The following is a 26,155-nucleotide window of genomic DNA, read 5'->3' on the forward strand; positions in this document are numbered from 1 at the left end:
GTTAAGTGTCCCTAATAGCAATCTTGAACCCCCTTCTGAACCATCTGGTAGTGGCCAGTGTTGAAGATAGGATGTCACATTCCAGAGTTCAGGTTTGCTCTGGTAATTCCTCTGTTCTCTGCGTAATCTGCTTCAGAACTTGAGTGGACATATGTCTTCATGAGGATGCAGGGAGGAACCCTTTCAAGCAGGATTTTCTAGCCATTGAGTTATACTCAAGTGAGGCAATAAGGAACACAATTTCAGGCTAAGACAGCCCATTGCACGTTGCATAAACCAAAGATGGGTTGAGGCATGGAATGGATTTTGATAACTCCAGGATTTGAGGTAGATGGGTTGGGATGTTTCCAAATGTTCAGGTGTGCAGAGTCAGAGATTTAGTTTGGGACTATCTCTCATTTAAAGCAGGTACCAATGAGGTCCAAGAGCTGGAAGCTGAAGCTAGGATGCTCACACTAGAAGTATGACACAAATCTGTAAGTCACGTTAATTAGCCATTGGAACAACTTAGCAAAGACACGGTAGACTTTCCATCACTTTCAGTCTGTACATCAAAACTGGGTGTCTTTCTACAATCTATGCTGTAGTGCAGCCAGAAGTTATGGGTTTACAGTTGTCAGTAGGTGAAATTCTGTGGCCTGGATTATGCAGGGGGAAGACTGAATAGCCCTATAGCCCCTTCTGGCCTTACAGATAGGAATCTACTTTTTACAAGACTCTTCATGTACCAGGACAATTAATCCTTTTCCTCTCTCTCTCTCCCCTGGGTCAAAGCACAAATGGTGTCCAATCTGTTCAGAAGGAAGGGCTCATTAGTGTCAGGACTTTTGGGGGGATAAGGGAAGGGGAAGGTATCTGCTAGGATCTCCAAATTTGCCCTTTTACCCCCCCCCCTCTCTCCCTCCCCTAAGGCCTCACGTTGGTTTGACTTGCTCCTTTGGCTGAGGAAGCTTAGATTTTGCTCCAGAGCCCATCAGCATCAATACTGTCCATGTTTCACTCTCCCAGAGAGGAGGTTGTACTGTACATCTGTGGTGCTCCCAAGCTCCGGTGTGATGGTAGTACCACGGATCCCCTACGCTCTGCTGCTGCTGCTGCTAGACCTTTGGCTTGTCCATTCCCGGGGGGAGCTCTCATTCCACATGTGATGCAGACTGGAAAATTCTCCTTGGGGCCATTTCACATTACAGTGCTGGAAATTATACTGTTATGAGTGTGCGTGTTTGTACTGGTAGCCGGGCTGCTTAAACTAGGTCAGTGGCTGAGCACACGCCGAAGGAGGTATGACAAAAGGGCGGGTGGGGCAAGTTTCTAATGCTAAAGGAAAAACCCAGAATCCTCTCTCCACTCCAGCTGTTGCTAGCTCAGACTCATCACCTGATGATCTCTGTGCTAATTCAAAGCAGGAATGAGCACCATAGGCGCACAGAGGCTTCCTGGCATATTGGAGGTGCCTGGTGGTGGGTATGACTTTGGGAGGGGAAGAGCACTCCTGGGTGTTGCACCTTTGTTACCGGGAGGATGCCAAAAAAACTATCCAAGCAGCTCAGCCTCTGGCATATGACCTGCCTGAGCTGGGAAAGGAGGAAAAGTAGAAGAAGCAAAGGAATGTCAGTAGTGAAATGGCATCCTCAATCCTTTTACTGTTGTCACATGCTGCCTTAACAGTATTTCTCCCCTCCTTTGGGCCTGTGGCTATTGGCTACTTCCCTGTACCCTCCCGTGAGTCTTGTGCAATAGATCAAAGCATATTGATCTCAGAGACAGTGCCTGGGTGAGCACCAGTCAAACAACACCAAAAACCTCCCTACTTAAGATTTAAGGAGTGCTAGGCATATCTTTGTTCCTCCTTGTTTGCTGCTTGCTTAAAGCGCTGTTGTCAAGTTGAAAGAAATTATATACTTACAGAAATGCAAATGGCCTTGCCACAGAGCAGGGATGATTACAAATGAATTTTCAAAAATCTAATTGACTCTTCTGCATGTTTCCTCTGTGCCTTTCTCTCAGCTTGGACAGTAAAATTAGATTAATCTATTTCACTTTTGTTTATAGGCATTTTCCTGTCTGCTTCTTGTGCACTAATATTGTGCTGTGTTTGGGTTGCAAATACAGACAAGGAAAGTTTAATAAAAGTTTATAAAATAAATATATGGATGAAAACATTTCTCGTTTGATCTTGAAAATTTGGTTTCCAGCCTCTGCTCCATGAATGAGCAGAAACTCTTCAGCTATGTGTATTCCCAGACCCTGACTTGATGGCATTTTGTATAAATCATTCTCATTTTTTGCAGAGTGAATATTATCAGCCCAGTTTTTTTGCATTGTGGAAGAAGCAAGCACCCCCATTGTTAGCTGAATGAGCCCACTGGAGGAACAGCTAATCAGTCAGAAGTCTCCTTGGGTTTTTGAGAGGTGCATGGAGTTTGGAACATGAGGGCTGCTGAATGCTGATCAAGAGATAATGACTGATATCCTCTCAGAAAAACATGTCAAAGAGAATCCAGAGCATGAGTTTGCTCCAATCACTGTTTAGCAGGCTTTTAATAGCTAGATACACAGCAATTCAGTGAGGTTAAGTTGCCCAAGCAAGGTAATGAAGTTACTACCAGGGAATGTTTCCTTATTCTTCCACTCTGCACTTCTGGGGCCTGATTCTCTCTCCAACCCCTCATCCCAGGATTCAGCAATCCTCAGGGGCTAGACGTGGGCCCTGGAAGTGCATAGTGAGAGTTGGAGTAGAGAAGAGGGATTTTTAGTTCTGGGTGATGGAAGCTGAGGGCTGTGTGGGTGTGTGTGTCTGAGTGAGAGAGAGAGAGAGAGAGAGAGAGAGAGGAGCATGGGGGTTTCCTTAGTGGAGGTGGAGAAGGAGAACTTTTATTTGGGGCTGGGGGAAGAGACAATACAGTTCCTCACTGTGTATGAGAGCTCCTTAGTGGAGTTGACTGGGTGAGGCAAGTTCTTAGATAGGGGAGAATGAGGAAGGGGGTTCCTCGAGGCAGGGAGTGGGGGAAGGGAGGTGGAGTCCATGGTGTGGGTGTGGGTAAGGTTTTTTAATGGCCTGGAGGAGGGCTGGGTCCCTTAGTGGGGCGGAGAACGTGTGCCAAAGCACAACGAAAGGCAGACTGCACAAAATCTTTACCTTCCCCGAGGGGAAGGGCTGATGCTTTCCCTGCAAGGTTTGTGTTCAGTGCATTTATTTCTGAGAGATTTTTCCAGTTTAATTTCCTACGTGCAGGCTGTAAAACCGCTCACACCCATAGTGAATGAGCGAGTGAGCGTGGGACAAGTTCTCACACTGGAACTGCAGAGAGCGTTCTCCTGAGTCAGAGACCCAAGTGGCTACTGGGTGAGCTTCCCATGCTCCAGAGTGTTCTTTTAGCAAGTTTATTCCTGCAGTCATAGTTTGCAGGTTAAAATGACAGAGGCTCTCACTCTGTGTGCTTCATGGCATAAATTGATCAGCAGGTGGAATCAGGAATATAGGGTCCCCTTCTCCCCCACCACCTTACCCACTCACCATTGCCAATCTGGCAAGGTGCATAACTGGGTGAGGTTTTGTCTCCTGCTGAAACTTATGTATTAGCCATTACTAGCCAGAGAAAGGACATTGGCCTAGATGAACTAATGGTCTGTTCTCCATACAGCAACCCCTGCATATAATTTAACAGCTCTCTTTAAGTAGAGCGCCTGGGGAATGTATTCATTTAATAGGCTTCTGTCTTTAACAGAGATGTTTATGCTGTGCTGCCTTGGTAAGATGGTTCTTATGGAACATTTTAAGCCGATGGCTTGAGACATACATTTAAAATGGCATGTGATCTTGAGCGTAAGCAGATTGTCTGTGACTTTAATATTCACATGCATGACAGGCTTGGTCTTGCGTCAGAGGAAACCTCCTGACGATGCTTCTCTGCAGTTGTGGAATGTACTTTACTCCAGACAGGATCAGAGAAGGATCTTCTTGTCTCTAGCCCTCAGCTGGGGGGGTGAGTGGAAGGGTTTGGCTCCATTTGTTATCAAAGGGAGAGCTGAAATCTGCTTGAATGGTTAGAATCCCTCTCGCTGCCCACGCTCAGGGCTCCTGACCCCTCCTTCCAGCTCTCTCCTTGGTGTGAGACAGGGCCCTTCGCACCCAGAACCCTCTCTTTGAACTCCCCATAGCACCCACAAAGGTCCTACCTTCATCCCCATCTCCTGCTTGACCTCACACTGTCCCCATAAATGTCTCAACCGCTATCTCCCTCACCTCACACAAAGTAGTTTATTTCAGATCCATCCTGGGTCCACTCGGGACTTAATTCAATGAAACGTTTAACCACATGTTTCATTTCAAGCATGCATGTAACCCTCTTGCCTCTGACTCTGATGTTTAAAATTAGGCACACGCTTAAGTACCTTGCTGAATCAGGGACTCAGTTCCTCCTTGTTGACCTCAGCTGGCTACTTCATCCTACAGGTCCGTTTGACTGACCCTTAAGAGGTCTCCTTCCTAGTGTTGCCATCCAGGGAAGGACTCTCAGGTTTGCTTCTCTTCTGTGCTCTGGCCAGCTGCAGTATTCAGATTTTATACACTAACTCCCTAAGTTCAGAGCTGTCCCAGAATACATTGCCCTCATCATGACTCTGGGGAAAGCTTACACCTGAAGATGGCAGCTGGCCCAGCATGGATTTTCAAGCATCTTAAAACACCCTGGTGGACCTCAGAATGGCAGGAGATTATCTGGTGCTAATGAGGAGGGAGGAGGATAGTTCCAGGTTCATTCACAGATTCGGGTATTGGAGTTGCAGGGTGGTGTGCCCATCCCTATTAGGAAAAAGGGAAAATATAAGGCACACATGCATAAGGCACAGTGCTGGATTAAAGTATAAAATAACTAAGCTACATCTTAGGGCCTCACAATATGAGGGGACTTTAAAAAAAAGAAAAAAAAACTGACTCCATTTCAAATTTTATCAAAATCGGTTAATAAATAAAGGAGATATGGGAAAAAGAAGATTCTCTCTAAATATAGACATTTGTTCAAATATGGCAAAAATATACACATCTGGCTACACAAATACCCTTCACTAATTGTTCATTGTTGACAGGTGGGAAGCCAGGGCTGAGAAAAAAACCCAATAAGTGCACTTGTAAAATTAGTAGTTCTATGAGTAAGTCTGCTATCAGTCTCCTAAGGTAGCATTTTGTTGGCCAGTTGCTACTGATAAAATTCAGACTCTGCCTTCATAGCTCATTTAAATAATCTCACTGCTGATAAAATAGGGGAAAATGTGAGGTCGGAGATGGCTGTGTCATGAAACTGTCCTGCCAAACTCATACTGATCTATTAGTGTGTTCTTCCTTCTTTTGATCTGTACATACATACCATTCTGTGTTTTAGTCCACACGCCGCTTTCTGCTTCATCCACTACCCATGCTTCACATGATTGAGTTTGCAGGTGATCGTCTTATGGACTTGGATCGAGTGGATCTTGAGAAGGATAAATTTGTGTTGGCTTCCCTCCATTAGTTTCAGGAAGCTTCACAGTAAATATCAGAGAGTGCTGATGAAAGGATAAATAGAGGGTTTTGAGAGAAGTGAAGAAATTATATATATATATAAAAAAATATTTGGAGTACTTGGTGAGCAAGTTATTTCAGACTATGTGCATATATGGATTATAAGCTATTAAAGCCTATAATAGTCATTATATTTGCTTGTATATAGGCTAGTTTTTTTCTCACTTTCTCAATGCCTGTCTAGAGATTGCCAGTCTTTTTTCTGGTAAATTCTTTTTCCTCTTTTGCGCATATAACTTGTTGTCACTCTGTGTGTCCGAGGTGTTTACTTGAGATTAATTAGTGGTCCGAGGAGAGATAGAGGATAGAGAAGCGAACGTGAAGAGAGATGTCTGCCTAGAAAAAAGACAGGAATTTTCTGCTGGGCAGCTTTGGAGCGTGAAGATAATAGGTAGCATGCTATGTAAAAATTCTTATATAGACTTATAAATTACATCTATGCATAATACATTGCATTTTTATAGTATGGCAAAAGAAAAATCCCACAAATTCATTGTTTCATAGTGAAAATTAAATCAGAATAAACATTTGTAAATATATTTTATATTTAGTCTGGATAAATTTTGTATTTCCCTAACAAAATTAATAAACATTTTTTCTTTTATTCATATGAAAAGAAGGATAACTTCCCTTCCTTCTCATGTGTAAAAAAATTGTATATCTTCTCTAGTTTTCCTGTAAGAACATAGACAAAATAGCACTAACTTTCACAGAAATATCCTGGTAAAACAACAGGTTTTCAGCACACACACACACACTATATATATATATATATATATATATATATATATATATATATATATAAATCGTGTGGCAAGGCACCTTCTCGGTCTCACCAGTCTCAGCTCTTTTTAGCCTTGGCGAGATGGGTTTGGGCAAAAACTATCTCTGTTGGCTGCACGGGGCAGTCCGTTCCTTCTCTCTGCTAGTCTTTTGGGCTTGTTTTCCCTTATGGGAGGGAATGCAGCCTCCCCTCCTAGTGAGGCTCATGGTCTGGCTGCTCCTAACCTACTGGCAGCATGACACCTTCTCATTCTCTCTCTCTCTCTCTCTCAACAGGGGAGGGTTTAAAAAGGTCTCAGGCAACCCTTAGTTGGAATCAGCTGATCCTAACTGACCTCAGGTTTCAGAGTAGCAGCCGTGCTAGTCTGTATCCGCAAAAAGAACAGGAGTACTTGTGGCACCTTAGAGACTAACCAATTTATTTGAGCATGAGCTTTCATGAGCTACAGCTACGGCCCACGAAAGCTCATGCTCAAATAAATTGGTTAGTCTCTAAGGTGCCACAAGTCCTCCTGTTCTTTTAACTGACCTCAGGTAATTCCTTCCCATCTGATCCTAATTGATCTCTGGTAACCCTCTTCTCAGGTGAACCTGATTGACCTGTAGTCACCCCTCCTCAGTTGATAGGGAGGAGGGCCTTTTAACCTTCCGGGACTGTTTTCTACCCCCTCCTTGCAGCTGTCTGTCCTGAGTTTATCACAATATTATTTGTTGATGTATAGATATACAAATCTCAATATTTATACTATTAAATTAAAGTTTTTACTGGTTTCAATAAAAACTTTCTGCTACTAATTTTAGTACCAATATTAGGTAATGCAGCATAACCTTCTAAAAAAACCAAAACAAATCAATTTATTGGAAAAATACAACCCTCATACAATTTTCTGATGGTTTTCTTATTACCTGGGTGTAATTCATATCAATAGAACTAATAGCTGAGCTTTAAGCTTGTGGGTTATCTGCATCCTATATCCTCTCTTGCCTCTTGTATCCTCGAAGAGTCTCATTCCTTATGCAGACAAGGAATTCCACAATTTAGATGCCCCAACAGAGAGGAACCATTTCCTGAGAACTCTTCTAGTAAATTGTATTTTTTACTGTATTTTTTTTATTTTATATTTTTTATATTGTGTTGTTTACTTCTACTTTACTTACATACACAATTAGTTCAAAGAATTTGTCTAAAATTTATTTCTGTCATGATATCATTACAGAGAGGGCTGCTGAAAATGAAGATTATTATTCTATTTTTACAACTTTGCCTTTGTATATACGCAAATATAAAGCTTTGTGTTTATATAGTCAATGTCCTTTCTATGAAAATAATAAATTCATTTTTTTTATGGTATGGGGCCTCTTACACTTGACGCAGTTTAGGACCTCAGAATGTCATAATCCGGCCCTGATACGGCACCTCAATCCACCCTCCCCCCAACAATGTTTTTAGTGATGAGGTGAATAAACTATGTATAGATAACAAGTGGGCAGTTTAACAGGATGTAAGAGAGGTAGCATGGTCCAGTGGAACATGCACTGGACTGGGAGTCAGGAGAGCTGGGTTCTAGTTTGAAATCTGCCTTATACTCATAGTGTGACCCGGGGCAGGTTCTCAGCTTTTCAAGGCCCCAAGGGCCCATTATGTTCAATTCAGGACCAAAATTTTCAAAATTAGTCAGTGATTTTGGGGTGTAAAACTTGAGGCCCCTTGGGCTTGCCTTTAGCTGGAATAATGAGTGCCCAGCACGTCTGAAAATAAGGCTATGGGCATCTCTGGCTGGGTACCCAAAAACCTGGGGACCCAAATTAGTGGCTACTTCTGAAAATTCAGATCTAAGCCTTCCTGTGACTCATTATTGTTTGCCTTTAAAACAGGGCTAACAAATCTGAGCAGTCTTTGTGAAGCACTTTGAGATGCAGCCATGAAAAGTGTTATATAAGTGCTAAGCCCTCTTGTTTATTTCCCTGCAGGTTTGTTTCTTGCCGAGGCAGGATCCTGCTCACACCTATGTGTTCTGAGGCTGCCCTCTCTGTGAGTCATGGATGGAACTAAATCTGCTTTTTTAAGAGAGGAAGAGTGTGACATGCCAGGATGCAGGCGGGAGCAGGGAACACAGAGAGGCTCATGCAGTTGAAACAGAAGAAAGTGCTTTCTGAGTGATCACCTGCAAGTGACACAGATAGTCAGCACCACTGCCAGGTGCAGTGAGTACCTCGGGATTAATACTTGCAATGAATTTACAGCAGTGAAAAATCTGCAACATACAGAAAGTCTTGTAAACATTAATCAGCACCAGTGACATGAGCTGTGGCCAACTTCTGCCTTCTTTCCCTCTTCCCCTAAATTTCTCCATCCTCAGTCAATCTGACTTCCTCTAGGTTTGGCATGGGTTACCCAGACCCTCTCCTTGTGAGGCAGGGGCCTGCTATTATGATATGTTTGATGTTGTTACTTGTTCCAAGAACCTTGGTTTACATTTTTCTCACCATAAAACTATATTCATGAGTGACCAAAGCCAAGGGCAAGAACAGAAGGCAACTGTGAACAAACAGAAAATTCACTCGGCTTATTGGAAGAGGGGCAAAAAATACACACAAGCAAAAATGGTGATTCATTGCTGCAGTAACAAGGGTGTTAATTATTGTGATTCAGTGAGTTACTCCACAGAAGGGTGTTTCTCCACCACATCCCACAACCACCCTCATCTCTTCATAAACCAATGGACTGTGGGGAATTGACTGTTCAGCTGGAGTCTGAACGAAAACAAGAGAGTACGGCTGTCCCAGATAACTCCATGGTGGTGGGTTTCAGAGTAGCAGCCGTGTTAGTCTGTATTCGCAAAAAGAAAAGGAGTACTTGTGGCACCTTAGAGACTAACCAATTTATTTGAGCATAAGCTTTCGTGAGCTACAGCTCACTTCATCAGATGCATCAAATAAATTGGTTAGTCTCTAAGGTGCTACAAGTCCTCCTTTTCTTTCCATGGTGGTGGTGGTGGTGGTGGTATTTGCTTTGCCTGTGGCAGAAGGGCAGCTAGGGTAGATGATCAAAAGCAAAACACTGTGTGGCAATAAATCCCGAGTACATTAATCAAAATAAATGATGCTTATGGCTCCTAGGCAACAGGTGGTTTCCTGCATGAACAGGGCCCTGATTCAGCAAGAGAGTGGATGTGCCTGACATTAAACATATGAGTAGTCCCTTATTCCTTCACTCATGTACTTAAAGACAGGCATGTGCCTAAGTACCTGGCTGAATTGGGGTCCTGGCATGGTTTGAGCTGAGACCACAAACTGGGACCTCATGAGTTCGACTCCTGTCTCTGACTTCTTCGATTCCGTTATGTCTCATAGTCCTGGTATGACTGGATTTCTGATCGCAGCTGGGTCCAGGAGGTGAAAAAGGAGCACAAAACAGAACATCGGTGTGTCGGGGGAAACATTAACCAAAAGTTTCCAAACCCCTCCAAAGGTTCACTGTTCGGGTTTGCATTCCAGGTGTAGGTTTGTGTGATGTTTTTCCATACAAAAAGGCAACCATATATTTTCAGCCTGAATGAAGTTGACTTTGGATTAAAGAAAATATAAAATCATAGAAATGTAGGGTTGGCAGGGATCTTAAGAGGTCATCTAGTCCAGTCTCTTGCACCGAGGCAGGGCCAAGTAAACCTAGATCATCCCTGACAGGTGTTTGCCTAATCTGTTCTTAAAAACCTCCTATGATGCAGATTCCACAACCTCCCTTAGTAACTTAGTCCAGTGCCTAAATATTCTTATAGTGGAAATTTTTTCCTAATATCTGCCCTAAATCTCCCTTGCAGCAGGTTATTCCCATTATTTCTTCTCCTGCCTTCAGTGAACATGGAGAACAATCCATCCCAGTCCTCTATAGAGCAGCCCTTGGGAAATTTGAAGACTGTTATCGGGTCCCCCCTCATTCTTCTTTTCTCGAGCCTAAACATGCCCAGTTTTTTTTAACCTTTCCCCATAGCTCAGGTTTTCTAAGTTTTTTATCATTTATGTTGCTCTCCTTTGGACTCTCTCCAATTTCTTCCTTAAAGTGTTGGATACAGTAGTTGGATACAGTACTCCAGCTGAGGTCGAGTGGAATGGGATGACTACTTCCTGTGTCTTACATACAACTCTCCTGTTAATACACTCCAGAATGATATTAGCCTTTTTGCAACTGCATGACATTGTTGATTCATATTCAATTTGTGCTCCATTGTAACCCTCAGATCCTTTTCAGCAGTACTATCATCTAGCCAGATATCCGCCATTGTGTAGTTATGCATTTGATTTTCCTTCCTAAGTGAAGTACTTTGCTCTTGTCTGTATTGAATTTCATCTTGTTGATTTCAGATTAATTCTCTAATCTGTCATGGTTGTTTTGAGTTGTAATTCTGTCCTCCAAAGTGCTAACAACATCTCCCAGCTTGGTGTCATCTTCAAATTTTATAAGCACACTCTCTACTCTGTTATCCAAATCACTGATGAAAATATGGAATAGTACCAGACCCAGGACAAACCCCTGCCGAGCCATACTTGATTCGTCCTTGCAGTTTGACAGCAAACCATTGAAAATTACTCTTAGAATACAGTATTTCAAGCAATTGTGTACCCCAACTTATAGTAATTTAATCTAGACTGTATTTCTCTAGTTTGTTTATGAGAATGTCATGTAGGACTGTGTCACAAGCCTCACTAACATCAAGGTAATTCGCATCTACTGAGTCCTGCCCCTATCCACTAGGCCAATATCCTGTAAAAGAAGGAATTTAAGTTCATTTGGCATGATTTATTATTGACCAATCTGTGTTGGCTGTTACTTATTACCCTATTATCCTCTTGGTGCTTACAAACTGGTTGTTTAATAATTCGGTTCAGTATCTTTCCAGGTATCAAAGTTAGACTGACTGGTCTTTAATTCCCCCGGTCCTCATTTCCCTTTTAAGATAGAAACTATGTTTGCCCTTCTCCAGTCATCTGGCACCTTGCCCATCCTCCAGGAGTTCCTGCAGGTAGTCTTTAATGGTTCCTAGATTGCTTCAGCTAGTTTCTTAAATACCTATGATGAATTTCATTAGGCTCTGCCAACATGAATACATCTACCGTATCTAATTATTCTTTAACCTGTTCTTTCCCTATTCTGGCTTGTGTTCCTTCCCCCTTGTTGTTAATATTAATTGTTGTAAGTGTCTAGTCACAATCAAACTCTTTTGTGGAGACTGAAGCAAAATAGGCATTAAATACCTCAGTCTTCTTGATGTAATCCATTATTAGCTTTCCTTCCCCACCAAGTAGTGGGCCTACACTTGCCTTCATCATTCTCTTGCTCCTAATGTATTTATAGATCCTCTTCTTATTGCCTTTTAGGTCCCCTGAATGGATGAAAGCAGTATCTTTCAAGGGGAGCACATGTGTATGTCTCCTTTGCCCAGGCTACTACTACTCAGAGAACAAAATGGCTATTGTCTGCCATACAGAGATACATTTTGAAATGAGGAGATGTATAGACTCCAGAAGACAAACTTGAGATTCCATAGATACATACATTACAGTTTGTGGGTGTGTAGTGAGGAAAGGGTGGGGGGAGGGAGAAGGCTGAAGGTGAATGATTAAACTATTATTATTTATGTTGTGGTAGCACCTAGGAGCCACAGCAATGGATCACAACTCTATTGTGCTAGATGCTGTGCAAACAAAGAACAAAAAGACAGTCCTTGCCCCTAAAGAGTGGAATATTTAAATTATGTGCACAACTAATCGAAAGTCAATGGGTGTTGGGGGCCTAACTCATTTGAAAATGTTTGTACCAAAAGTAATAAAAATGATGGATGAGGTCCATGAAGAAAGGAGCATGTAAAGGCAATGTATGCTGGAGACCACTAGGGGAAGTGTAAGGAAGGAGTCAGGAGGCGGGGAGAGGACAATAACAAGATGGTAAAGCTGTTACACTGGGTGAGTTTGTGTGAATAAAAAATCCAGTTGAAGGCTCCTGCATGCTTGTTAAGTCGGTGAAAATGCAACACGTGAAAAGACTCTGGGACAAGGATGGGGTTAACATTTTTGGCATTCTGGATAGGGGGAAAAAGCACAACTTTATTTTATGGGATTTAGAAATGGCCTCAGATTGAGACCCTAGATCTGAAGCTTCTTCAACACTGAGGAAGTTTGGTTCCTCACCTAACTTGGGCCCCTCTCTGTACCCTATACGAATATACAGGCAAAGAGATTTCCTTAGCTAGGAATAGCAGCTTTTGCATTGCGACTGGTCAGTCCTTCCTATAGACACTATGCCGATAACCAGGGAGTAGTAAGGCTGATTTAATTGCAGAAGCACAGACACTTCTCTGATGCCTGAGCCTTGCCAGAAAGCTTGTTTGGGTTTCCAAGTGCAGTTAACTCCCCTCTGTTTCATTCTTTTATTTCCTTTATTTTTTCTGACTTCAGGGATATCAAAGGAGCTGTGTTTAGACAGCACCAGAAAGGTACAGCACAATTTTAAGAGGCATATCTGCCTGGGAAAGAGTCGAGGAATAAAGAAAAAATGTGGTAAGGGGAAAGTGTGGGAAGAAAAATCAACCCCAAGTTGTTAAACCACCTGTAGAATAAGGACATGGAAGGAGGGACTCTGCACAGTATGAGAGCATGGCCTAGACTAAGCTAGAAAAATGGGTTGTTTTTTAGACTGTGTTAACAAACACATTTTAACTAACACAATTTTAAATGGCTCTTTGCACCTAGTGTAAACAGGACAGGTTGTGTTAGCTGGTCACGGTCAGCCCTAGCTCCACCCTCAGCCCCAAGGCAGCTGCAAGATTTGGGAAGATTTCAGAGCGTGATGATGGTGGTTATGGAAGCTCTAGGAAATTCACTTGCAGTATTTTGAAACCATTAAACTTCACCTAAACTCGCCTCAGGGCCACTGGGAACTGCCAATTTTCCAAGGAATTGAAGCAACACAATATATTGGCCCCAGGTTCAATTGAAAGTGGATCTGAGTTCACCCAAAATGGAGCTCAAGGTCACACAGTAGGTTTGCTAATCTTTTGACAAATCTAAGATGAGATTCAGGAGGAAGCTCATCTGGTCTTGCAGTTGATTTGCCCTGTGAGACCCATAATCCTCTGTCTGTGAGAAGAATTGCTGGGATTAATAATGGGGGGACTGGTCATTACTTTTGTAATTTAGTTATTTCCTGTTCTAAGGCTAGGGAAACGCTATATTAAGTTGGATACCACTGTGAATTAGCTGTTGATAAACGGACATGATCCTGTCTGCTCTGAAGTCCATGGAAAAACTCACATTACCTTTAGTGGAAGCAGACCAGGACTCTTATTTATTACCAATCATTTCATTATTAATAAACTGTTTTATAGTCCCAATCGTATGAAAAGATTTTAGCAGCTCTCTAAATACAATCAAAGGGTTCTGTAACATTTCTGGAATACAACAGATAAGGTTTTCAAGTTGTTTCTTGTTAGTTGCAACTGCAGGACCTTAGCCTGTGAAATGTTGGGACCCTTCAATTCCCAGTGAAGAATTGGGTTAGCTTTATCTGATGAAACTGAGAACTTGTGATCACTGGTGGGGAAGGTAATTACATACTGAACTCTTACTTCATGTAATTAATAACATGGCCTGTGTTATACAGGAGGTCAGAGTAGGAGATCATAATGTTCACCCTTCTGGTCACAATTTATAGAGCCAGATTCTCAGCTCATGTAAATTGTTGTAACTCCATTGAAGTCAATAAAGATATGTTGATTTACCCCAGCTGAGAATCTCGCCCTACAATCAATGTATGAATTGCACACAACCACAGTTTTGTTAGTCCCAAACCACTGATATTAGTCATTGCCAATGATAGAAGCACTAGGAACTTTGTTATGTGAAACTGGCCTAACATGAAACTAATATGTAGGTGGTTGATGGACTGTAAGAACTGATATTCTAAACATAAGTCCTGCTGACAATTGGCAGCTTCTTGCACTCCTTTCCGTTCAGTACCTGATGAGGGTGTGCACACCCAAAGTGTTGCCAGCTCATGAGTTTTTTTGTGAGTCTCATGATATTTGGTGGTTTTCTTAAAGCCCCAGCTCTTAGAATCGTTTGGTTACATGAGAATTACAGCTTTCATTAAAAAAAAAACGCAAACCAAACAGTTTTAACACTGACGTTTGCAGAGATCAGCCAGAAAACATAAGCCTAAAGACTTAAAAACCAGAAGGCAAACATAAAAACCCTCAACATGTATTTGTTTTTATTATTATTATTGTCCTGTTATATATCTATATCTATCTATAGATATAGACAGATATATAGATTAGAGATGTCTCAAAATTCAGATTTAGTAAAAACCAATGTTTACATGCCCAATTAGAAATTATTCTGTTTCCACTGTAAATTTTAAAAACAAAATTCATTTGTTTATAAATTATAAGAAATGTTCCCCTGTAATGTTTGTAGTCCTGCCTTTGGAGTTTGTGCTGGTGCATGAGGACCTAAAAGTGAAATTGACTAAAAACTGGTTATAATCTAAAGTCAAATCAAGTGATGTATTCTCATTTGTGAGAAACACAAAGTGTAAAAGGCCTACCTAGTGAAAAGTAAGTTAGATTTTAAAAGTTCTTTCAGGTTTAATAATCCAAGATATTATTCATAACACAGATAAGGAAAATTGCTTTTTAGGAATATATAGTTTTTTCACCAGACTGTGTCTCTTTTAAATGACTGTGCAGCATGTATATGAGATTACAGAGCTAAAGATGTCTCTGGAGAAAGATGTCATCTTGCAAGAGGAGAGCAAATTCCTCTCTTCCCTTCCTAGTGAGCATGCTGTCACAGATCATCTCCCTTTCTATTGGGTCTATGCAGTGACCTTAAAGCAGTTCTTTGTAAAGAGTTAAAATCCTGTTGCTGTCAGGGTCTTAATCTAATTTCTCCAAGAAAACAAAATACTACCTTTAAAGACACAAAGTGGAAAATATGTTTTCTGCCTAATTTTATTTAGAAGTGAGATATTAGGCCAAATCCCACTTACATTATTCAACCAAGTAAACCGATTAGTTTTAAAGGAGACCATGTGGCCTAGTGAATAGAGCAGAGGACTGAGTCTCTGGGTTCTGTTCCCACCTCTATCTGGGTGACTTTGGGAAAGTCACTTCAGCTGTCTGTGACTCAGTTTCCCTGACTGTAAAATGGGAATAATGATACCTCCTTTCTTAAAGCGATTTGAGATCTACTGATGAAAAGAGAGAGGAATTATCATTAAACAACAGTACACCTAATTCATACCAGTGTAACTGAGAGTAATCAGGCCCAATATATTTACTCTGCAGCGCTGATTTTACTGGTGGTGTCATTGGGACAGTCTGAAGACTGGTGTAAAAAAAGATTGCACCAAATCCAAAGTGGTGGTTTGTTTTTACTGAAACGAAACTGTGAAATCTTGACAGTTTTAGAATGCTCAACAATGTGGTGGGGGTGGGGAACCCGGTTACCCCAGCAGATTATTAAGAAAAGAAACAAGATGACTAGATTTTCTAAGACCCTGCTTCTGCTTGCATTGAATTCAATGAAAATTTTGCCATTAGCTTTAGCTGGAGCAGGATCTGGTCCCTGAGCCCCTTGTCCTGCAAAGCCTGGCTCATGTTAATAACCTCATTGATTTTACCCTTATTCAATTTTAGAGCACTTTTTGGTGAGGGAAGTATTGGGCCCTAAACCCTTGCATGTTTGTGCAAATGCCGGGTGAGGTCATACAATGTTATTTTGCTGAGGGTGCAACTTTCTGCAAGGCATTAAGCCCCAGAAGCCACCTCTGTGCCTTTCCAAACATCAGCAACAGAAACCAGCCAGCCGTGCGTATTGTTGTTTTAATAGCATGTGGGGAGGAATCCATCTTTCACCTCGGTACACTCAGCTGTTCACTGCCCCAGCTGGGTCTGAGGCAGGGCTGGGGTGGAAATACCAGCCTGCCAGGGTGAGTGAAGCACAGAAGCAACCTGAGACTGCTTAGGCAAAGGGGAGGAGGAGCCCCGCCCCAGGAAGAAGTGATCTGAGGGCGTGGTGTAGCTCCTGTGATCTGCAGCTGGCACCACCTGGCTGGAAGCACCAAAGTTAATGGGAAACCTCTGGTCCCTAGCCAATTCTTTCTGAGTTAGTGCTTCCAGAATGGATCTGCGTGATGAAAGACAAGATGATCCCTGCCAAAATAATGGAAACATTTTAAGCGGGTGATGTCTGTAAAGTACTTTGAAGATGTTACATGCTAAGTGCATGGCCCTGATTAAAGAAGGTACTTAAGGATGCACATAAGTCCCACTGACTTCAGTGTCTGAATTGGGGGAACCATAGACAGTAACTGCTAGGCCAATTTTGAGATGAAGCCGCAGGACTGAAAGCCAAAGGCCAGAGCTACAGAGGAGAGGAGGCCAGGAGTAGAAGAGTTTGTTGTAAGGTAATGCAAGGCAGGAGTGAAGTTCATTGAAGACCTCCATGAAAGAAAGGCTCAGGACTGGTATGACAAGGTGTGCCACAGTTCAGGAGTGTGATTCCTTGGCAGAGCTGTGCTGATGGTGGGATGTGTGGAAAGAGAAACTTGGTTGCGTCAGATCCCGACTGAGGTGCATTTGAAGCCTCAGAACTGGAACAGGAGGTTTTCTGCGAGTTAGGGTTGAAGTGTATGTCAGGAAGTTGGTACAGTACCTGCCACACCATGTCCCCATTGCAATCAGTCATTCCCATTCATTCATTCAAGAATGGATTTTTCCCCATAATGAATATAGATAAATGAGCTGTCATCTATTCCTGAAACCAAATGTAATGATTCCTATCTGATATCACACACCTTTCACCCTTCTGAAATTTTGACTGCACACACAGTTTCAAACACTGATCTCCTTTTCTGGACCTGTCTCCTGCTCGCCCAGATTTTGATATGTTTCTGGGGTTAGAAAGTTAAATAGCGAAGTTCCCTGAGCTCTGTTATGGTCTGTCATGCTGATGAATGGTACTGTCCTCAGTGTAATCAAGCCATGTTTGAATGGCACTTAGCACTGTAAATATAGAAGAAAGACTAGAAATTTATAAATGGATAAGCACTTGTAGCATTTATGGCTAATTTTTGGCCCAGAATAATCCTTCATATGCTGGGGATGGTGACGATATAAAACGCAGGGCGGGGCCCTAGCCCTCCATGTGCAGCAAATAGCCAAATAAAACACTTGAAATTCAGTGCATCCGAGAAAAAATAAAAAGCAGGATGGAAAATCCAAAAGACTTTATCACTATATAGAGTAATTGAGGAGATACTCAGAATTTCATCAAATCGTAGAATCTCAGATTATCATGATGATCACGAATCATGATTATTTTATTAATTACACCAATACATCTTATTTCTATGGCATCCACCTGCCTCTTCCTGTAAAACACATCAATATAATTTAAAACAACAATTAAATGAAACAAAAAAGCAGCAATGACAATCACTAACTCTTGCCTAAATAATGCGTTGTTCCCCCCATTATTATTATTATTATTTGGACTTATCAAACCTCGGAGATGTTTTTTGAAACAGAAATAGTTATTTCTGGTCTCTCCCATCAGATCACTTATTTATCAGGACAAACACACTCCAACATGAGTGTAGATAAAAGCAGCATGTGAACCACTCTTCTTTTCAGAGACTTTCCTTATTGTGAGCAAAATATTTATATAGGCAAAAACAAAATAATGTGTAGTCTGACAAGGGAGATCGGAGAGGTAGGATGGACAGTAAAAATTGAGCTGAATTGAGACTTGTGATGAGGGCTGGGTCTGAAATGATATTCCAGTACTGCAATTTTTTTTGAGATTTCAAAATATTTTCCTGGCCTGAATGAGGAAAAAATTGAAATCTTGAATTTTTTGGTGAATAATAATAATAATTTAAAAAGAAATCTGCTCAGGTCAAACACTATGTTTTGTTTGTTTCAATTTTGGAATTTGTCTTTCTTTTAAATCATTTTTAGTCTAAATTTATTAACATTTCAAAATGAAAAGTCATTTTGAATCAAAACCCTGAAACTTTTCCTTGTGGAAAAGTTGAACCAGGACATTTTGACAATTTTGGAACTTTTCAAGCTAGGAGAATCCTTGAAACCAAAACTGTCTGATGAATCAGCGAAAAATCAGAGCGGCGCCATTGATTTCATTGCATGGGCAAGTTAAGTGTGAGGTATTGTGATGTTGGTGTGAGTGGATGCCACGCCACAGAAGTCAGTGGAAGTGTGCCTGGGTACACCAGGTCTGCATTCAGCTATTGTACATTGTGGAGTAGAATAGAATGGTTTAAATGTATTGTGCTGGGTATGAATTTGGCATCATTCACTGGACTTTTAGCTGTAATCCTTGTACTTCTGTACTGTCAGAGGAACATTGCCTAGTGTCCAAAGCAATCGGCTGGGAGTCAGGAGATTTACTTTGTATTGCTGGCTTGGCTGCTGACTTACAGTGGATGAATCATTTAATCTTCCCTTGACTCAGTTTCTCCTTTTCACAAATGGGGCATAAAGGCACTGACTCAGCTTTGTAAAGTACTTTGACGTGGTTGGATGAACGATGCTCTGGAGATGCAAAGCAGAGGATGGGTATAACAGGGCTCATTGCAAATGAAATGGTTGCTAGACCTTGTATTGTTCTTTTCCAAATAGAAAAACCTTTTAAAGAGAGAGCATGGATGAAGAAGTCTCAGCATTTCTTTTGATTTTTTTGATCACCGGGAAATATTTTGCAGCTTTCCGAAGTCGCCAAGAAGAGTCTGACCTTGAACAGGGCAGTCAATTTCCTTCAAACTTTGCCTTGCATATTGGGATCAAAACAAGATTTAAAGAGAAACCCATGATGTTGTTGTTGAGAGGCTCCCCCTTTCAGTGGCAGGAAGTTTCTTTCTTGACAGCAAGTTGCAGTTTTCTCTGAGGAGTTTAGTAATTAGCTAGATGACATGCCCCGTGTTACAGGTAGAAGCTTGGCTACAAAAGCCAGCGTGGAGGGGAAGCAGCCCAGAGTCCTGGCTTGGCAGCTGCTGAGACACACACATACACACAACAGGCAAGACATAGCTGGATCTTGACCTCTGAACATGCAGAAGGATCACTGCTGAAGTGTTTGGTGGTTTTTTTTTTTTTTTAATTGTTGGGTGCGCTCTAGACTGCCCTGGTTTGTCTTTAGCAAGAGCCGCCTGAACTTCAGACCCCTCCCCTCTCCCTTTGCTGTCCCTTCTGCATCTTCCAACAGATTGCAGCCTGCAAAAGGATCTGCTTCAGTGTGTGTGTGTGAGCCTGCAAAAGGATCTGCTTCTCTCTCTGTGTGTGTGTGTGTGTGTGTGTGTGTGAGAGAGAGAGAGTCTGCAAAAGGATCTGCTTGTGTGTGTGTGTGTGAGAGAGAGAGTCTGCAAAAGGATCTGCTTGTGTGTGTGTGTGTGAGAGAGAGAGTCTGCAAAAGGATCTGCTTGTGTGTGTGTGTGTGTGAGAGAGAGTCTGCAAAAGGATCTGCTTGTGTGTGTATGTGTGTGTGTGTGTGTTACCTGGAAAAGTGTGAGCCATCTTTTGGGAAACGCCAACTACTGAGTGGATCTATGAGGCTGCTTCCTTGTTTTCTAGTTTAAAGAAACTTTCCCTACGTTTCCCTACGCGGAGTCCAACTCCCGACAGTGACCTTTGCGGGAGCCTGGCTGGGATCAGAGGGCAGGAAGGCTCGGGAGAAGAGGAAACCTGGAGCACCCGCAAGGAGGCTGAGAGGCGGCTCTTGGGAGGAACTCGTGCGGCTCTTGTTGTGGGATGAGAAGCAGCCAGGCGCCGGCCGCGGTCCCCGTGTGTTTGACAACCAGCTCGCCTGGTCCTGCCGAGGCAGTGTGCGGGAGAGCTCTGCCAGCGACAAGGTAATGCTTCCCTTCCCCTTTCTCATTGCCCGGCCACGGCCGAGCCCTGAACGTGACAGACTCACACAACTTCTCCGTGCTCGGGTCTCTTTGCAAACGAATGAGCGCAGCCCGTGGGATCTCCCCGGACACTTTGATTTCCGACGCTTGGATAATGCAAAGGGGGGGGGGGACCAGGCAGTGGCTCCCTCTCGACTTTCCTTTCCCCCTTCCCTAGCTGCAGTGGGCTCCGGATCAGACCCTCAAACCTGCACATCCCAACCCTCAGCGGGCCCGATCCAGCCCCGGGGCACCTCCAGCGAGGTCTGGGTCCCCCAGGACCGTCCTGGTCGCGACAGGAACAAGGATCTGCCCAGCGGCGCCGGGCTCAGAGCGGTGGCGGTGCGGGGCTGGGCCGGGGGGCTGAGTCTGAAGCGTGTGAAGTGCGGTGGCTTCCCCCCCCCTGAACTCCAGGCAGACAGGGGCAGGGTGAGGGTGTTAGCGGGTTATGAACTAACTTAGCCTTTTGCTTTAAGCATGACGGATTCTCTCTCCTTCTTTTCGTCTTTAAGAGATTCGTGGGTCAATGGAAATCTGTTTTCAGGGGTATGGTTTATAGACTTTGCACACGTGGGAAGATCTGAAAGTGCTGGTACGCCGTTGAAAGAAAGAGTTTAAACCCATCAACAGGACAGCCACATACACATGAATGGGCCCTATGCCGCAGTCCTTACTCACCCCAGCAGACTTTACTCACCTGAGTAATCCCATAAGACATTACTTGGGTTTGTGAGGGTTGTGGAATCAGACTCCTTCACTGTGGCTATACACAGATATTGATCTAACCCTCATCAAACATTCTGTAATGTTAAAGGAACCAACCTTGCAAATAATTGGTTTCCTCTGCACTCCGACAGATTGTAAATAATACATTATGCCACTCTCTTGAGCAACTACCTGCAAGAGAAAGAGATCTTTTTAAAAGTGTACACTTTCTAGGCATTACAGTCCAATGTCATTTGAATTCCAATGGTCAGAGGACCCAAACTGAGCAAAGTCCATATATGATTTGCAACAAACCATACAGCATAAAGTAATATAAAGAAATCATTGCACATTAATTATGGGAGAGAGTAATGAGTTTTTTTAAATAAGATACTTCCTAGACTGGGCCAGATTCTGACCTCATTCTGAGTTTACATTGGGATAACTCTACTGACTTAAGTGAGGTGACTCCTAATTTAAACTGGTGTAAATAGCCTTTGAATCAGGCCTTGTATTTTACTTATGGAGAGTCTGATCCAGAGCCCATTGAAGTCAAGGGGAATATTTCCATTGGCTTTCATGGGCTTTGGACCTTTTCTTGAGGTCTCAAGCCTGCAGCCCTTTCTCATGTGAGTAGTTCCAATAAAACCAACAGGAAAACTTGCACAAGTCAGATTTACTCATGTGAGTAATGTTTACAAGATCAGACTTGTAGGTTCCTGTTAGACTGTATGTTCAGATGTCTGCCTTTGCTTATGCTGTAGGTTATATGTTAACATTTATTAGGAATAATATTTCAAAATATAATAAGAATTAATATAATGCAATAACTGGGGGGAGCAGTTTTTTTTTTTAAGATGATGCTTCACATTCTCTCTCTGGTAATGACAGACTGATTTCCGCCCCACCCCCCCATTTAGTTACTGCTGTTTGCAAGAAAATCAGAAAGCTTCTATTTTTAAACAAGGTTGGTGGACTATAGGAATATTAATGCTGCACAGGTCTGAAAGGCTGTGCTGATTACAGGCTATTAAAACCTGAACGCTTGATATGGTGAAGTAGGTCTAAACTTGCTGTAACTGTTTAAATCAAGTATTCATGGAATGTCAGTCACTCCCTCCATGATATCTTGAGCGATTGGCTCTGGGGAAATGCAGAGAAGAAAAAAAGGGCCAATTTTATCTCAATGAAAATATCCTAACCAGTGTCTGACTATGGAGTAGTCTGACTGGAGGTGCTCTGAGGGCCTGATTCTGCAGTCCCTGCTCACACCAGGAATCTGGTTGAAAACTGTGGGAATGCTTGTAAGAGCAGGATTTGGCCCATAATCAGACAAGTGACTGGATTTAGGCCAGAGTGGAGCCTTTCTGCTGTCTCCTTATTGCAGTAGGATGTGCTAAAAATCTACATGTTGTTCAACCCAATATGTGAATTCAGGCTCAATGTCAGGAAAATTTACCTTTGAGTGAGATCTGTGCATCTTTGAAATAGATAGATATCTTTTTAGTTAAAGCCAGGGAGAATATACTGTGAGGAGCAATTCTGGTGGAACAATTAATTATCTGAGCAGAGAAGTCTCTTGACCACACTTCTCTGGTTCTATCATGGCCTAAGATAAGGGACCAAATTCTTGTGCTTTCATTGACACCGATGGAATGTCATGGGTGTAACCAAGGGCAGAATCCGGCCTCCTGGCTTCTGTGTTTGTAGAGGTTGTTGCTTTCTGAGGACTAGCTTTGTTACTTATTGCTAGCTGGGCTGAGGATGGCAGCTCTGTTGATTAGTGAGTCTGCATGCAGTCCATCCCCTGGTGGGTGAATAGATTTTAAGAAATGTTGTCCTAGCTCATTTCTTTTGGTTATTTTGCTCATGTGCCAGCCATGGTTTATTGGAAGAAAGACCTTGGTTGAAGTCCTCTACAGCAAGAGCGCCAGTCCGCTCTAATTGTAGCATGCACGTTGTTTGAATGAAGGAGTTGTTGATGGTTCTCATTCAGGCCAGTGTAACAGTGGACTTCTCCCTTCTAAAATCTAGGGAGCAGATGGGAAAAGCTGCCCGATATGTAAAGAAGAAGAGGCAGGTGCAGCTGTCCAAAATAAATAAATAAATAAAGTGTGTGCGCGCGTGCACACGCAAACAAAGCAGATAAAAAGATGGCATTGTCTCAAGCATGAAAATTGCACAATGAAGTGCTGGAAAATTGAAAACACTGGGTGGAATTCCAGCCCCATTGAAGTCAGTAGGCGTCTTGCCATTGACTTCAGTGGGGCCAGGATTTCACACAATGGTTGTGCAAACTGAAGCTGAACTTGTTCAGCTGATCACTGTGGGGTTTAACTGGCCTTGGCAGCATTGCATAGGCCAGGGGTCGGCAACCTTTCAGAAGTGGTGTGCCGAGTCTTCATTTATTCACTTTAATTTAAGGTTTCGCATGCCAGTATTACATTTTAATGTTTTTAGAAGGTCTTTCTCTTTAAGTCTATATTATATAACTAAACTATTGTTGTATGTAAAGTAAACAAGGTCTTTAAAATGTTTAAGAAGCTTCATTTAAAATTAAATTAAAATGCAGATCTTATCTGTTTAGTGCAGTGGTTCTTAACCTGGGGTGCACGCACCCCCTGGGGGTGCAAGATGCCCTTTCTGGGGGTACAAGACATGCAAGATTTTTTTAGAAGGTAAATTATTGAAAACGCAAATTAAGCAGAGGCACATAAGTACAACTACTTTGTTTCATGAAACCTATATATTTATTAACATTATACATTTTTAACGATTACTGTAATATACAAAGTTTTAAAGTTTTTAAGTTTTCAAGTTTTTAAGCTAATTGTAGTGTAATTTGTGATAAGGGCTGCAGAGCGCTGGGCCCAGGCCAGGAGCAGAGCCTGGGCTGGCTGCTGGTACCTCAAGCTGGCAGGTGGGCTGAGTAGGGCCGAGGCCCGGACCCCGCTGACGGGGGCTGGGCAGCTGGAACCCCAGACCAGCAGCTGGGTGAGCAGGGCTGATGGCTGCTATCTCAGGCTGGCAGCAGGCTGAGTGGGGCGGATGGCCAGGACTGCGGCTGGCAAGGGGCCGGCAGCTGGAACCCCAGACGTTCAGCGGGCTGAACGGGGCCAGTGGACAGAACCCCAGACCGGCAGTGGCTCACCCGTTGCCTGTCTGGGGTTCCGCTGGCTCCTGCCAGCCGGGGTCCTGGCCGCTGGTCCTGCTCAGCCCGCTGCTGGCCGGGGGTTCAGTTCACTTAGGCCGGCAGCAGGTTGAGCGGGGCCGGCGGCCGAGACCCTGGCTGGCAAGGGGCTGGTGGCCGGAACTCAAGACTGTCAGCGGGCTGAGCGGGGCCAGCGGACAGAACCCCAGACCGGCGGCGGGCTGAGCGGCTCAACTCATCGCCAGTCTGGAGTTCCATCCGCCGGCTTCTGCCAGCCGGGGTCCCGGCTGCCAGCCCCGCTCAGCCTGCTGCCGGCCTGGGGTTCCGTTCACCCTGGCAGGCAGCGGGCTGAGCAGGGCTGGCGGCCGGTCCCGGCTTGCAGCAGCGTGCCACTAAAAATCAACTCGCTTACCGCCTTTGGCACGTGTGCCACAGGTTGCCGACCCCTGGCATAGGCCATGTTATCCACCAAGATGGACTGGGGAATATATAGCTAAATGAGTGGGAGACTTCGCTATTTCTCCAGGGCAGGACCATTCTTTCAGGTCTGCATGTCTCCTCTTCATAAGTTTCTTCAGCCTATATATTGTTTATCTTGTACGTTAGAGGGCTGGTCAAAATGTTTTGAACAAACAGTTTTTTGGTGGAAAAATGACTCTTCATTCAAAATTGAAAATTTTCACCAAAAATTGTCCACTTTTAAAATCTTTAAAAACTTTTTTCATGTTTTGTTTATCATTTTCCATGTCTTGACTTCCCCCCTGCTTTCCTGTTTCCCTTTTATTTTGTTCCTTTTTCCCTCTTTCCAGTTATTTTCAAAAGTGATTACAAAAGAAAGAAAGAAACAAACAAAAAATAGAAAGAGGAGTAAAAGAAGAGAAGGAAAAATGAAAATCAATAAATGAACAAATTGGGGGGGAAAAAGAACTTCATGGGAAAAAAATCCAAAAATAACAAAAAATGAGTGCACTTTGAACCCTGTGAAACAAACACACACTGGATTTTTTTGCATAATTTTTTTCAGTCAGAATGTCTGAGCACTGAGTGTCCTCAAACTCCTGTGGATTTCAATGGGATTGGGGAGCTCAGCACCTCCTAAAATTGGATCCATAGTTATTTTTGACCAGTCCCACTCTCTCCTAGAGCCCAAGTTCTCCTATTTAACTGTTTAATAATTACTTATTCCAAGAGACTTCTTTAAAGTTCCATTGCCATTGAGAAACTGGTAGCATGTATTCTTTGCTTTTTCCTAATGGAAAGTGTGCATGTGGGGTGGGTAACTGCATTTTAATTTTCTTTATCTTGGCATAGGGTGGATGTAGAATATGACCTTGACATGGAACTCAGTTAATACTGCTCCTGGTCAGCCAGCTGCATGTTTGTTATTGCCCCCTGGGAACTAAACGTGCTGCTTCCACAGTGACCTCCCCCACTCACCAGATCCCTGCCAACTCAAGCTGCGAGTGACCCAGTCTGGGATTTGAACTCATGTCTCCAACATGGTGACACACTGCCAGCTGTGTTTCAGTTTTTAAATGTTGTAGACTTTTAGTTTTGCTCTTTAGGGTTTGTCTTATTTGTTAGGACTTTTGAGGTCAAAGATGGGTCCAGCAGATGTATGGGTCTGTGGGCGTAGTAGGGGTGTAAACATTTTTGACCCCTCCTTTTAAAATCATGGCCCTTGAATTCTTATTGCTGAATTACACTCTGAAGAACAGAGGTTTATTTTTTTGCTTGTTGCTGACATTTTGGACATAATTTTGTTAGCGAAGGCCTTTAATTCTCTTTTAATTGACAGACTCACTGCAGATTTGCTCTTTTACATTTTATGACCCACAAACTCCAGTTATTAATGCCATAAGGAGACATTTTACAAACATGGCAAAGCATGACAGTGGCACGTGAAACAACTTGGTTGGTCTCAGCTTGATAATTAATGGGCATTGAACCATGTCTGAAACCCACCATGCTTCTCTGCAACCAATGTCTG

At 42.9% G+C, this 26,155-nt stretch overlaps 1 long non-coding RNA gene across 1 annotated transcript in view; it reads left to right on the plus strand.

The window, feature by feature from the left end:
• LOC125642973 (uncharacterized) overlaps nt 1–9,742 on the plus strand; it is a 55,058-nt gene extending 45,316 nt beyond the window's left edge. The window contains exon 3 of the long non-coding RNA XR_007358546.2: nt 8,315–9,742. This is a non-coding gene — a long non-coding RNA (uncharacterized LOC125642973). The remainder of the gene's footprint in view (nt 1–8,314) is intronic.
• The last annotated feature ends 16,413 nt before the right edge of the window (nt 9,743–26,155 follow it).

This window comes from Caretta caretta, chromosome 9, assembly GCF_965140235.1.
Source record: "Caretta caretta isolate rCarCar2 chromosome 9, rCarCar1.hap1, whole genome shotgun sequence".
Classification (NCBI taxonomy): Eukaryota; Metazoa; Chordata; order Testudines; family Cheloniidae; genus Caretta; species Caretta caretta.